The sequence below is a fragment of the Leucoraja erinacea genome, unplaced genomic scaffold (genome assembly GCF_028641065.1).
Source record: "Leucoraja erinacea ecotype New England unplaced genomic scaffold, Leri_hhj_1 Leri_135S, whole genome shotgun sequence".
Lineage (NCBI taxonomy): Eukaryota > Metazoa > Chordata > Chondrichthyes > Rajiformes > Rajidae > Leucoraja > Leucoraja erinaceus.
Window position 1 is genome coordinate 1 of NW_026575627.1, and position 13,206 is coordinate 13,206.

Below are 13,206 nucleotides of genomic sequence, written 5' to 3' on the forward strand. Positions count from 1 at the left end.
CTGGTTTTTTGGAATATGTCTCTCCATTATCTGCCTTATTTCAGTTTCAACCGTGTCCCACTTCTCCTGAATAGAAGCATTCCCCATTGGGAGATAATGGTCCCGTAAAGCATCCAGGTCTGCATTGATCAGTTGTTTAAGAAGGAACTGCAGATGCCGAAAAATCAAAGGTAGACAAAAATGCTGGAGAAACTCAGCGGGTGAGGCTGCATCTATGGAGCGAAGGAAATAGGCAACGTTTCGGGCTGAAACCTGTCCTTCTTCGCTCCATAGATGCTGCCTCACCCACTGAGTTTCTCCAGCATTTTTGTCTGCCTTTGATCAGTTCCTCGTTTGCTTTCCTTCTAGGTTGTCGTTTCCACTATATGGGGGGCACCGTAATATTTTCTGTGTTCAGGGCTGAGAGGCTTCAACCCAGCCCTGGCAGTTCATTCATCCCCTCCCTCTCCCCTCCCCTCCGCGCTCGATCTCCACTCTGCCGGGTCCGCGCTAGGGAGGAAAAGACAGCGAACTTCTTCACCCAGAGAGTTGTGAATCTGTGGAATTCTCTGCCACACAAGGCAGTGGAGGCCAATTCACTGGATGCTTTCAAGAAATAGTTAGATAGAGTTAAAGATAGCGGAGTCATGGGATATGGGGAGAAGGCAGGAACGGGGTACTGATTGGGGATGATCACATTGAATTACGGTGCTGGCTCGAGGGGCCGAATGGCCTCCTCCTGCAGCTATGTTTCTATGCCTCCTTGCCCGTCTACCTTTGTTCCCCGTCATTTTATTTTATATTATACAATGACTTTTATTCAAAAAATAAAATGAAACATACAGAGTATTAACACAAACAAAGTCTGCCTATGTACAAACAAATGATCAACACATTAATATAACGCCAACTTTATCAACAAGACACTCAACCTCCCGCGGTGACCAGCGTTCACGTACGGTCTCCAGAGTCCCCGTGGTCACCGCGTGTGTGTTCCCTCTCCAGGGACACGCGGGCACGGACGTAGGCCCAGACAAGGGGCGGGCAGGTACTACTTAGTGTATGTGGGGCATGTGGGCAGGTGGGACTAGTGTAGAGGGAGTGCAGCGTAGGTTCACCAGGTTAATTCCCGGGATGGCGGGACTGTCATATGCTGATAGAATGGAGTGGCTGGGCTTGTGTACTCTGGAGTTTAGAAGGATGGGAGGGAATCTTATTGAAACATACAAGATTAATCAGGGTTTGGACATGCAAGAGGTAGGAAACATGTTCCTGATTTTGGGGGAGTCCAGAACCAGGGACCACAGTTTAAGAGTAAGGGGTAAGCCATTTAGAACGGAGACTAGGAAACACATTGACGACTGCTTTGGAGCCACCTCCTGCACCTACACACAACTGACTGACTCCATCCACTTCACCACCAACTTCCATCCGGCACTCCAATACACCTGGACCATTTCCGACACTTCCCTACCATTCCTTGACCTCACCATCTCCATCGCAGGGGACAGACTTCTGACCGACATACACTACAAACCAACAGACTCACATGGCTATCTGGACTACACGTCTTCCCACCCTGCCCCCTGTAAAGACTCCATCCCCTACTCCCAATTCCTCCGCCTACGCCGCATCTGTTCCCAGGATGAGACATTCCATACCAGGGCATCGGAAATGTCCTCGTCTTCAGGGAATGGGGATTCCCCTCCGCCACCATAGATGAGGCTCGCACCAGGGTCTCATCCATACCCCGCAACACTGCTCTCTCTCCCCATCCCCGCACTCGCAACAAGGGCAGAGTCTCCCTAGTCCTCACCTTTCACCCCACCTGCCGCAAATACAACACATAATCCTCCATCAGTTTCACCACCTCCAACGTGACCCCACCACTCGCCACATCTTCCCATCTCACCCCATATCTGCCTTCCACAAAGACCGCTCCCTCCATAACTCCCTTGTCAATTCTTCCCTTCCCTCCCGTACCACCTCTTCCCCGGGCACTTTCCATTGCAACCGCAAGAAATGCAACACCTGTCCCTTCACCTCCCCCCTCGACTCCGTTCAAGGACCCAAGCAATCGTTCCAGGTGCGACAAAGGTTCACCTGTATCTCCTCCAACCTCATCTACTGCATCCGCTGCTCTAGATGTCAGCTGATTTACATCGGTGAGACCAAGCGGAGGTTGGGCGATCGTTTCGCCGAACACCTCCGCTCGGTCCGCAATAACCTACCTGAACTCCCAGTGGCTCAGCACTTCAACTCCCCCTCCCATTCCCAATCCGACCTCTCTGTCCTGGGTCTCCTCCATGGCCAGAGTGAGCAACCCCGGAAATTGGAGGAACAGCACCTCATATTCCGCCTGGGTAGTTTGCGTCCTGATGGCATTAACGTTGAATTCTCCCAATTTAGCTAGCCCTTGCTGTCTCCTCCCCTTCCTTAACCCTCGAGCTGTCTCCTCCAATCCCCCGCCCTCGGGCTCCTCCTCCCCCCTTTTTCCTTCCTTCTCCCCCCCCCCCCCCCCATCCCCCATCAGCCTGAAGAAGGGTTTTGGCCTGAAACGTCGCCTATTTCCTTTGCCCCATAGATGCTGCTGAACCCGCTGAGTTTCTCCAGCATTTTTTTGTGTACCTCCGACTTTGTATATCCTTGGTACACACAAAAATGCTGGAGAAACTCAGCGGGTGCAGCAGCATCTATGGAGCGAGGGAAATAGGCGACGTTTCGGGCCGAAACCCTTCTTCTGACCCCTCCCCCTCCAGTCCCACGCAGTTGTATATCCCTCTCGCAGTTGTAATCAACGTTGCAGGGGAACAGTTTGTGTGTGTGATATAGTGTCAGATTCATGATTCATAATTCTGTTCTTTGTTTGTTAATGATTAATATGTTAATAAATTATAATTCTGTTAACTTTCGTTTTTAATGTTTTGGATTCAAAGCCCTTTGATTGGGATCGGACTGTGCAAGGGTGGAGGGGGCACTGAGGGCAAAGAGGCTGTGCCCACACTGCAATGTTAAAGGGGAGACCATTCCAATCCACGCTTCCCTCTTTCTGTGCCTTTTCAAAATTGGTTATTTATTTTGCAGTAGGGGCGGGGCTGATAATGGACAGGCGGCGATTGGACAAGAGAGACGTCGATCAGCAGGCAGTGGGGGCGGGACATGATGATTCAGCGCGGTGATTGGATGATGGAGGTGTCGGTCAGAGGCGGGAGGCGGGACTGAGGGTGGAGCTTCTGTTCCACCGTCACCTTGTGTTGCAGGAACCAAAGATGAAAGTGCAGAACAAAGCTCTATAATCTGCTCTATAATCTTGTTCAATTCAATTCAATTCAACTTTAATGTCATTGCACAGATACAAGTATGGGTACAACGAAATGCAGTTTAGCGTCAGTCTGTAGTAATAGTGCAATATAGAAATAAAAATACAGAATAAGCAAACAATGTGGACAGAGAGACTGGAGAAATCTATCGGCGGGACTCCGAGTTCAACAATGTGATAGTGTTGTTGTAGAAGCTGTTCCTCATCCTACTAGTACGAGACCTGAGGCTCCTGTACCGCCTCCCTGATGAGAGGAGGGCAAACAGTCCATGGTTGGGGTGGGAGGGGTCTTTGATGATCTTCCCGGCCCATCTCAGACACCGTTTTCGGTGGAGGGCATCCATGGCAGGGAGCGGGGCACCGATGATGTACTGTGCGGTTTTCACCACCCGTTGTAGTGCCTTCCTGTCCGCTACGGTGCAACTGCTGTACCATACCGTGAAGCAGGTGGTCAGGATGCTTTCGATGGTACAGCGGTAAAGGTTGGTCTGGATCTGGGGGGACAGGTGAGCTTTCTTGAGCCTCCTCAGGAAGTAAAGGCGCTGCTTTGGCAGGAACCGCCCGAGTTACAACCTGTAGGTGTTACAAATGTCTATCCTCCTTGTTTCCCCTCCCGGCCGCTGACGCCCCTCCTACCGCCCCGACCACCTCATCCCACCCCCTCATGTCCACCCACCCTCCCCACACCCCACCCCCATGTCCCCCCATCCCGACCCCCCACCATTCACCGCAGACCCCACCACCCCTCAGTCCCACGCCCTGAACCCCAGTCCCCACTAGTCCCCACCCCCTCCAACCCCCAGTCCGTACCCGCTACTCACTCCACCCTGGGGTGTTACCCACCCACCCCTCCAAGTCAAGTCAAGTTTATTCCTCACATACACATACGAGATGTGCAGTGAAATGAAAGTGGCAAATGCTCGCGGACTTTGTGCAAAAAGACAAACAAACAAACAACCAAACAAACTATAAACACAATCATAAACACACACATATTCTTTTACATATTAAATATTGGAAGGAAAAACGTTCAGTAAAGTTAGATAGTGAGTGAGATAGGAGTTTACAGTCCGAATGGCCTCTGGGAAGAAACTCCTTGTCAACCTCTCCGTTCTCACAGCATGGCAACGGAGGCGTTTGCCTGACCGTAGCAGCTGGAACAGTCCGTTGCTGGGGTGGAAGGGATCTCCCCCTCCAGTCCCACGCAGTTGGGGGAGGGTTGGTGACCGGGCAACTTTATTTCTAGGTCCCTACCTGGTCGGTGAGGCAGCTTTTTCTCCGGGCTGCCCCGTTGACCCTACCAGCGGGCGTGGAGCGCTGTTTCCTGGCGGGGACCGCCCAGCACCTCGGCCTCGGTGGCGGCACAGCGCTGGAGCGCCATCGCGGAGCGGAGCGGGCGATGCCTTGCCTGGGTCGCCGCGCTGGATCGACGCGCTGGAGCTCCGGTGAGCTGTGACCGCCGAGACCAACACCTCTGGGCTGCGGGTCTGTGGAGCGGAGCGGGCGGCGCCGACTTTAACATCGGGAGCCTGGGAGCTCCAACCAAAGATCTTATAGCGGAGCAAGATAGGCTACTCCTGCTAAATGCAATGGACTGACGTGTAGTAGCTATGGAGGGGATCATGGGCCCATTTTAGCAACCTGAGCCTACCTAACCCGACCCGACTCGCACTGTAATCAATGTTGCGGGGCAACAGTTTGTGTGGGTCAGATTCATAAATCTGTCAGTTCAAACTTCTTGTCAAGAATAAAATTTGATTCTGGTAATTGTCTTTTTTAATGTTTTTTAAATCATTTCTTTTTAAATGGCTCACAAGCAGTGTTTGAGTTGATTTTGTAGTAACCGGAACCGACCCGGCTCGCAGGGTGATTGATAGGGGGGGACTTTTTGTGCGTGATTATAGGGTTAGATTCATAATTCAATTAGTTCATAATTCTGTTGATTCTTGTTAAGGAATAAAATGTTTATAAACACACATACATGAAAATTATATAAATGTATATAACACACACAATTATATTTCTTCTAATCCAATAATGAACTTTATTTCAGACTAGACAAGGGACATTAAATAAGAAACATTGTAAATAAGAAACATTGTCTTGGGGCACTCTCTCTCCCCGCTGCCCCGGGCCCCGCACTCTCTCTCCCCGCTGCCCCGGGCCCCGCACTCTCTCCCCGCTGCCCCGGGCCCCGCACTCTCTCTCCCCGCTGCCCCGGGCCCCGCACTCTATCTCCCCGCTGCCCCGGGCCCCGCACTCTCTCTCTCCCCGCTGCCCCGCACTCTCTCTCCCCGCTGCCCCGGGCCCCGCACTCTCTCTCCCCGCTGCCCCGGCCCCCGCACTCTCTCTCCCCGCTGCCCCGGGCCCCGCACTCTCTCTCCCCGGGCCCCGCACTCCCTCTCCCCGCTGCCCCGGGCCCCGCACTCTCTCTCTCCGCTGCCCCGGGCCCCGCACTCTCTCTCCCCGCTGCCCCGGGCCCCACGCTCTCTCTCCCCGCTGCCCCAGGTCCCGCACTCTCTCTCCCCGCTGCCCCGGGCCCCACACTCTCTCTCCCCGCTGCCCACGGACTCTCTCCCGCTGCCCCCGCACTCTCTCTCCCCGCTGCCCGCTTGCCCCGCACTCTCTCTCCCCGCTGCCCCGGGCCCCGCACTCTCTCTCCCCCGCTGCCCCGGCCCCCGCACTCCCTCTCCCCGCTGCCCCGGGCCCCGCACTCTCTCTCCCCGCTGCCCCGGGCCCCGCACTCTCTCTCCCCGCTGCCCCGGGCCCCGCACTCTCTCTCCCCGCTGCCCCGGGCCCCGCACTCTCTCTCCCCGCTGCCCCGGGCCCCGCACTCTCCTCTCCCCGCTGCCCCGGGCCCCGCCCTCCTTCCCCCCGCTGCCCCGGGCCCCGCACTCTCTCTCCCCGCTGCCCCGGGCCCCGCACTCTCTCTCTCCCCGCTGCCCCGGGCCCCGCACTCCCTCTCCCCGCTGCCCCGGGCCCCGCACTCCCTCTCCCCGCTGCCCCGGGCCCCGCACTCCCTCTCCCCGCTGCCCCGGGCCCCGCACTCTCTCTCCCCGCTGCCCCGGGACCCGCACTCCTCTCTCCCGCTCCCCCTGCCCCGCCCCGCACTCCCTCTCCCCGCTGCCCCGGGCCCCGCACTCTCTCTCCCCGCTGCCCCGGGCCCCGCACTCTCTCTCCCCGCTGCCCCGGGCCCCGCACTCTCTCTCCCCGCTGCCCCGGGCCCCGCACTCTCTCTCCCCGCTGCCCCGGGCCCCGCACTCTCTCTCCCCCGCCTGCACCCTCTCTCTCCCGCTGCCCCGGGCCCCGCACTCTCTCCCCGCTGCCCCGGGCCCCGCACTCCCTCCCCCCGCTGCCCCGCACTCTCTCTCCCCGCTGCCCCGGGCCCCGCACTCTCTCTCCCCGCTGCCCCGGGCCCCACACTCTCTCTCCCCGCTGCCCCGGGCCCCGCACTCTCTCTCCCCGCTGCCCCGGGCCCCGCACTCTCTCTCCCCGCTGCCCCGGGCCCCGCACTCTCTCTCCCCACTACGGATCCAATCTTTGGCCGGGAGCAAGATGGCGGAACAAGATGGCGGAGTCAGGTTGCTAAAATGTGTCCTGTAATCACCCATGAAACCGCCCATGAGCGTACCTCACGTTTGCGTGAGAGTAACCCATCTTGCTTCGCTATAAGATCTTTGGTAGTGAGGGAGCACACTAGGGCAAAGATCCTAGAGGCGCTATAGGTGCATCAAATCCAGGACAAACAGACTCAGGAATAGCTGCTTCCCGAGAATTATATCTACCATAAATTCAAATCCACACATGCACTGACTACACCGCCCAACACGGACTTCCATCTGTATATATGTATATATGTATGTAGCGCCGTAGAATTTGTGCACCTATTCCCCCCCCCATCTCCCTTCTGTTTGTTGTTTTTTGTGTAAAATTGTATGTATGCACTGAGTACGAGCAGCTTTCAGTTTCACTGTACATGTATAGTGACAATAAATGGCATATATCTATATCTAGAGGATCTTTGCACTAGGGTGCTTTTGGATGTCAACCCCTCCTCGACGTCCCATTGGCCGCGCCGCCCGCCAGTTATACACCGGAAGCCGCTCTGCGCCAATCGGGAGCCGGCGAGCTGGTCCCGCCCCCGCGCTGCTCAATGGGCGGGGCCGGGGCCCCGGGCGGTGATTGGGCAGCGGGGCCGTCGATCAGGCGGAGGGGGCGGGGTCGAGGACCAGGCCCCTCCCCCCGTCCCGCCCTCCGGCCCGACGTCATCAACCAACCGAGCAGAGGCTCAGGGTTTTGAATCTGGCGCGGCGCGAGGGGAGGAGGAGAAGGAGGTGAAGAGGGAGAGGAGGGGAGAGGGAGAGAGGGGAGAGAGAGGTGAGGAGAGGGAGGGAGAGGGAGAAGAGGCCCATCTAAGGGAAGAGGGGGGAGAAAGGAAAGGGGGAGAGGGAGAGGGAGAGGAGGGAGAGGGGGAGAGAGAGGAGAAAAGGAGAGAGAGGGAAGGAGGGAGAAAAAGAGAAGGGGAGTAGGAAGGGGGAGAGGGAAAGAGGGAGAAAGGGAGGGGGCCAGGAGAGGAGAACATCTAGGGGAGAGGGGAAAAAGAGGGGAGAGGGGAAGGAAGAAGAGAGGAGGAGAGGGAGGGGAGGGGGAGCGAGAAAGAGAGGAGGAGAGAGGGAGAGGGGGAGGACCAAAAGATCAGGGGGGAGTTGGGGGAGAGAGTTGGAGGAGAGGAATTAGAGGGGAGGGAGTATGAGAGAAAGGAGGATGAGGGGAGGGAAGGAAGGGGAGAAGAATGAGAGGGGAATGGGGGAAAGTCACAGATTTGGAGAAGGGAAGAGAGGAGGGGCTACTCCTGCCAGGGAAGGGAGGAAAGGAGGGGGAGAGGGGAGAGGGATGAGAGAGGGAGGGGGCCTTGCAGGGACCCAGGAGAGCCTGAGAGGGGAGGGGGAGAGGGGGAGGGAGGGAGGAGAGGACTAGAGGGATGATCAGGAGAGGGAGAGGGAGAGGGGGGGCAGGGGGTGGAGAGGGAGAGGGGAGGGGGAGCAGGGGAGGGGGAGAGTAAGAGGAGGGAAGAGGGAGAGGAGAGAGAGGAGGGGGGGAGGGGGAGAGGACAGGAGAGGGGAGGAACAGGGGAGAGGGAGGGAGAGGGGAGAGGAGGGAGGAGGGAGATAGGGAGGAGGGAGAAAGGGGAGGAGGGAGAGGGGGAGGAGGGGAGGGAGGAGAGGAGGAGGGGGGGTGGGAGAGTAAAGGGGAGAAGAGGGGTGAGGCGAGAGGGTGAAGGGAGAGGGGGAGGAGTAGAGGGGGAGAGCTGATGAGGGAGGAGAGGAATCAAGACAGGAGAGGGAGAGGACGTCACAGGGAGAGAGGGGGGAGGGAGGGAGGGGAGAGAGAGGAGGGGTTAGAGAGGGGGCAAGAGGGTGGAGACGTGGGGAGAGGGAGAGGAGGGGGGGGAGAGGATGAGGGGAGAGAGGGGGAGAGGGAGAGAGAGAGCGAGAGAGAGAGGGGGAGGAGGAGGGAGAGGGGGGGGAGGAGAGAGAGAGGGAATGGGAGGGGGAGAGGGAGAGGGGAATAGGAGAAAAGGGAGAGGGGGAGATGGGGGAGAGGAGGTATGAGAGGGAGAGGGAGAGGAAGGGGGGATGGAGGAGGTGAAGGGAGAGGGGGAGGGGGAGAGGGGGAGAGGAGGAGGGAGGGGAGGGAGATGGTGGGTGGGATCAGGAGAGTGGGGGAGGAGGAGAAAGGGGGAGAGGGACATGTGGGGGAGAGGAGGGGGAACTGAAGAGAGAGGGAGAGGAGGGGGAGAGAGGGGGGGAGAGGAGAGTGGAGGGAGGAGAGAGGGAGCGGGAGATAGGGAGGAAGAAGTAGAGGGAGGGGGGAGGAGGGAGACAGGAGGGAGGAGAGAGACAAGGAGGGGGAGGGGGAGAGGAAGGGAGAGGGGGGGAGCAGGGGAGAGGAGGAAGGGGGAGAGAGAGGGGGAGGGAGAGGGAGGGGGGGAGGGGGGAGGGAGAGCATGGAGAGGGGATGAGGGGAGAGGGGGGAGAGGAGGAGGGAGAGGAGAGGGAGAGGTGGAGACGGGGGGGAGGAGAGAGAGGGAGGGGGTGAAGGGGAAGGGAGGGAGAGAGAGGGGGAGAGGGAGGGAGGGGGGGGTGGAGAGGGGGAGAGAAGGAAATAGGGGAGGGAGAGGTGGGGAGGGGGAGAGGGGAGGGGAAGGGGAGGGAGAAAAGGGGAGAGAGGGGAGAGAGGGGGGAGGGAGAGAGAAGGGAGGGAGAGGGGGGAGGGCGAGGAAGGAGGGGAGGAGAGGGAGGGAAGGGAGGAAGAGTAGGGAGAGGGACGAAGGGAGAGGGAGGGGGAGAGGGAGAGAGGGAGGGGGAGAGGGAGGAGGGGCCCTGGGGAGAGGGAAGGGGGGGGGGGAAGGAGGAGGGAAGAGGGGAAAGAGAAAGGGGGAGGATAATGGAGAGAGAGTATAGGGAGGGAGAGGAGAAGGGAGGGAGGGAGAGGAGGGAGAGGGAGGAGGAGCGAGGAGAGAGCAGAGGGGGAGGGAGAGAGGGAGGGGAGAGGAGGAGAGGAGGGGAGGAGGAGGGGAGAGGAGAGGGGGGGAGGGGGAGAAGAGAGAGAGAGGGGGAGAGGGAGAGGAGGGAGAGAGGAGAGGGGGGAGGGAGGAGAGGGGAGAGGGGAGAGGGGGGAGAGGGAGAGGGAGAGGGGGAGAGGGGGAGGGGAGAGGGGAGGGAGAGAGGGGGGGAGGGAGAGGGGGGGGGGAGGGGGGGGGGGGAGGGGGGGGGGGGGGGGGGGGGGGGGGGGGGGGAGGGAGGGGGAGAGGGAGAGGGGGAGGGAGAGAGAGGGAGGGGGAGAGAGGGGGAGAGGGGAGAGTGAGAGGGGGGGAGGAGGGAGGGGGGGAGAGAGAGAGAGGGGGAGAGGGGGAGAGAGGAGAGCGAGAGGGGAGGGAGGAGAGGGAGAGGGAGAGGGGGAGGGGAGGGGGAAGGGGAGAGGAGAGGGGGGGAGGGGAAGATAGGGAGGGGGAGAGGAGGGAGAGTGGAGGAGGGGAGGGGAGGGAGGGAGGAGAGGGGGAGGGGGGAGTGGAGAGAGGGGGAGAGGGGGGAGGAGGGGAGATGGGAGAGGGAGAGGGAGAGGGAGAGGGAGAGGAGGGGGGTGGGGGGAGGGAGGGGAGGGAGGGGGGGAGGGAGAGAAGGGAGGGGGGGAGGAAGAGAGAAGGGGAAAGGGGGAGGGGAAGGAGGGAGGGGAGAGAGAGGGGGAGGGGGAGGAGAGGAGAAGGGTAGAGGAAGGGGGGGGAGGGGAGAGGGGGAAGGAGGAGGAAGAGGGGGAGGGGAGAAACAGAGGGGAGGAGGGGGAGAGGGGGAGGAGGGGGGAGAAGGAGGAGGGGAGGGAGAGGGAGGGGAAGGGGAGGAGGAGAGGGGGGAGAGAGGGGAGGGAGGAGGGAGAGGGTGGAGGGAGAGGGAGGAGAGAGGGAAGAGGAAGAGGAGGAGAGAGAGGGGGGGAGGGAGAGGAGGGAAAGGAGGAGGTGAGAGGAAGGAGAGAAAGGGGGAGGAGAGGGAAGAGAAGGAAGGGAGAGGGGGGGGAGAGAGGGAGGAAGGGGAAAGAGGGGGGAGGGGGGGAGAGGGAGGAGAGAGGGAGAGAGGAGGAGGGAGGGAGAGAGGAGGAGGGGGCGAGAGAGAGGAGGAGGGAGGGAGGGAGGGAGGGGGAGAGGGAGAGGGGGAGAGGGGGAGGGAGGGAGAGGGGGAGAGAGAAGGGGAGAGAGTGTGAGGGAGAGGAGAGAGAAGGGGTAGGGACAGAGAAAGGGGAGGAGAGGGAGAGGGAAAGAGAGAGTGTGTAGGGAGAGAGAAGGAGGGAGGGAGAGGGGGAGGATAGAAGGGGAGCGAGGAGAGGGAGAAGGGGAGAGAGAGGAGAGGAAGAGGAGGGAAAGGAGGGGGAGAGGGGGGAGGGGAGGAGGAGAGGGAGAGGGGGAGAGAGAGGGGGAGGGGGAGGGAGAAGAGGGAGGAGGGGGAGGGAGAGAGGGAGGGAGGGGGGAGGGAGGAGAGGGGGAGAGAGGGTAAAGTTAAAAGTAAAAGGATCATTGTTGAGATTCAGACTTTTCAGGTCTGAAGGAGGGATTTCGGGCCCTGTAGGAAAAGATAGAAGAATAAAATAACAAAACACACACTTAACACAGATTTAACAGAGTAGGAGGCGAGGGAGAGAGGGGGAGGGAGAGGGAGGAGGAGTGAAGTGAGGGGAGGAAGGAGGAGAGGATGTGAGAGAGGAGGGGAGGAGTGGAGGGAGGGAAGGAGGAGGGGGAGAGGGAGGAGGAGTGAAGTGAGGGGAGCAGAGGAGAGTGAAGGAGGAGGGGGGGAGGAGAGGGCGGAGTGAGGAGTGTTGAATGAAAGTCTGAATGAAAATAAAGGATACTTTACTTTTAACTTTACTCCTCTCCATCTCCTCCTTGTGGCCCTTGTGGCTAAGTGGATCAGGGGGTATGGAGAGAAGGCAGGTACGGGATACTGAGTGGGATGATCAGCCATGATCATATTGAATGGCGGTGCAGGCTCGAAGGGCCGAATGGCCTACTCCTGCACCTAATTTCTATGTTTCTATGTTGTACGGAGAGGGGGGGAGGAGGAGGAAGTGAGTTTTGGAGGGAGGGGATGAGGGGAGTGATGAGGGTGGGGAGGAGGAGGAGGAGGAGAAAAGGGGGAGAGGAGGAGGGATGAGGGGGAGGAGAAAATCACGAGGATGAGGTGAGGTTATGGAGGGAAGAGGGGAGGACGAGGAGGTTGGAGAGGAAGGGTGTGGTGAGAAGGGGATGATTGGAGTTGAGGGGGGGAGGAGGGAGGTGATGAGGGGAGTTATGGAGGGGGGTGGAGGCAGGGAGAGGAGGAAGAGGGAACGCTGAGGGGTGAATAGAGTTTGTGCGGGAGGGTGAGATAGGAGGAGGGTTGAGGAGAGGGAGGGGGAGGGGTGTGGGTAGGATGAATATGGGGCAATTTGATTTCTGGAGGAGATGGAGGGAGTGAGGGGTGTGGAGAGCGGAGGGTGGGGAGGGGGATAGGATATGTGAGGGGTGATTTATGGGCAGGGTGAGGGTAAGTTGGGAGGATGCGCAGCAGAGGAGGAGGAGGTGCGGAGAGGGGGTGGAGGAGGAGGAGGGCGGGGTGAGAGTGGGAGGAGAGGCTGGTGGAGGAGGGTGAGATGGAAGGGATAAGGGTGGGAGGAGGAGGGACTGAGAGGGGAGTTTCGGTGAGGTAGCTCAGATAATCAGTGAGGTACCATGACAGGGCTGAAGGGTGGCAAGTGGCGGGGGGTTGCCGGCTGGCGTGTGAAGGGGCAGAGAGAAACACGGCAGGTGCTGGTTTTCCCCAAAACACAAGAAAAAAGTGCTGGAGTAATTGTGCGGGTCAGGCAGCATCTGTGGAGAACATGGATAGGTGACGTTTCACAGAGTGCTGGAGTAATTGTGCAGCGGGTCAGGCAGCATCTGTGGAGAACATGGATAGGTGACGTTTCACAGAGTGCTGGAGTAACTCAGCGGGTCAGGCAGCATCTGTGGAGAACATGGATAGGTGACGTTTCACAGAGTGCTGGAGTAATTGTGCGGGTCAGGCAGCATCTGTGGAGAACATGGATAGGTGACGTTTCACAGAGTGCTGGAGTAACTCAGCGGGTCAGGCAGCATCTGTGGAGAACATGGATAGGTGATGTTTCACAGAATGCTGGAGTAACTCAGCGGGTCAGGCAGCATCTGTGGAGAATATGGATAGGTGACGTTTCACAGAGTGCTGGAGTAATTCAGCGGGTCAGGCAGCATCTTGGAGAACATGGATAGGTGACGTTTCACAGAGTGCTGGAGTAACTCAGCGGGTCAGGCAGCATCTGTGGAGAACATGGATAGGTGACGTTTCACAGAGTGCTGGAGTAACTCA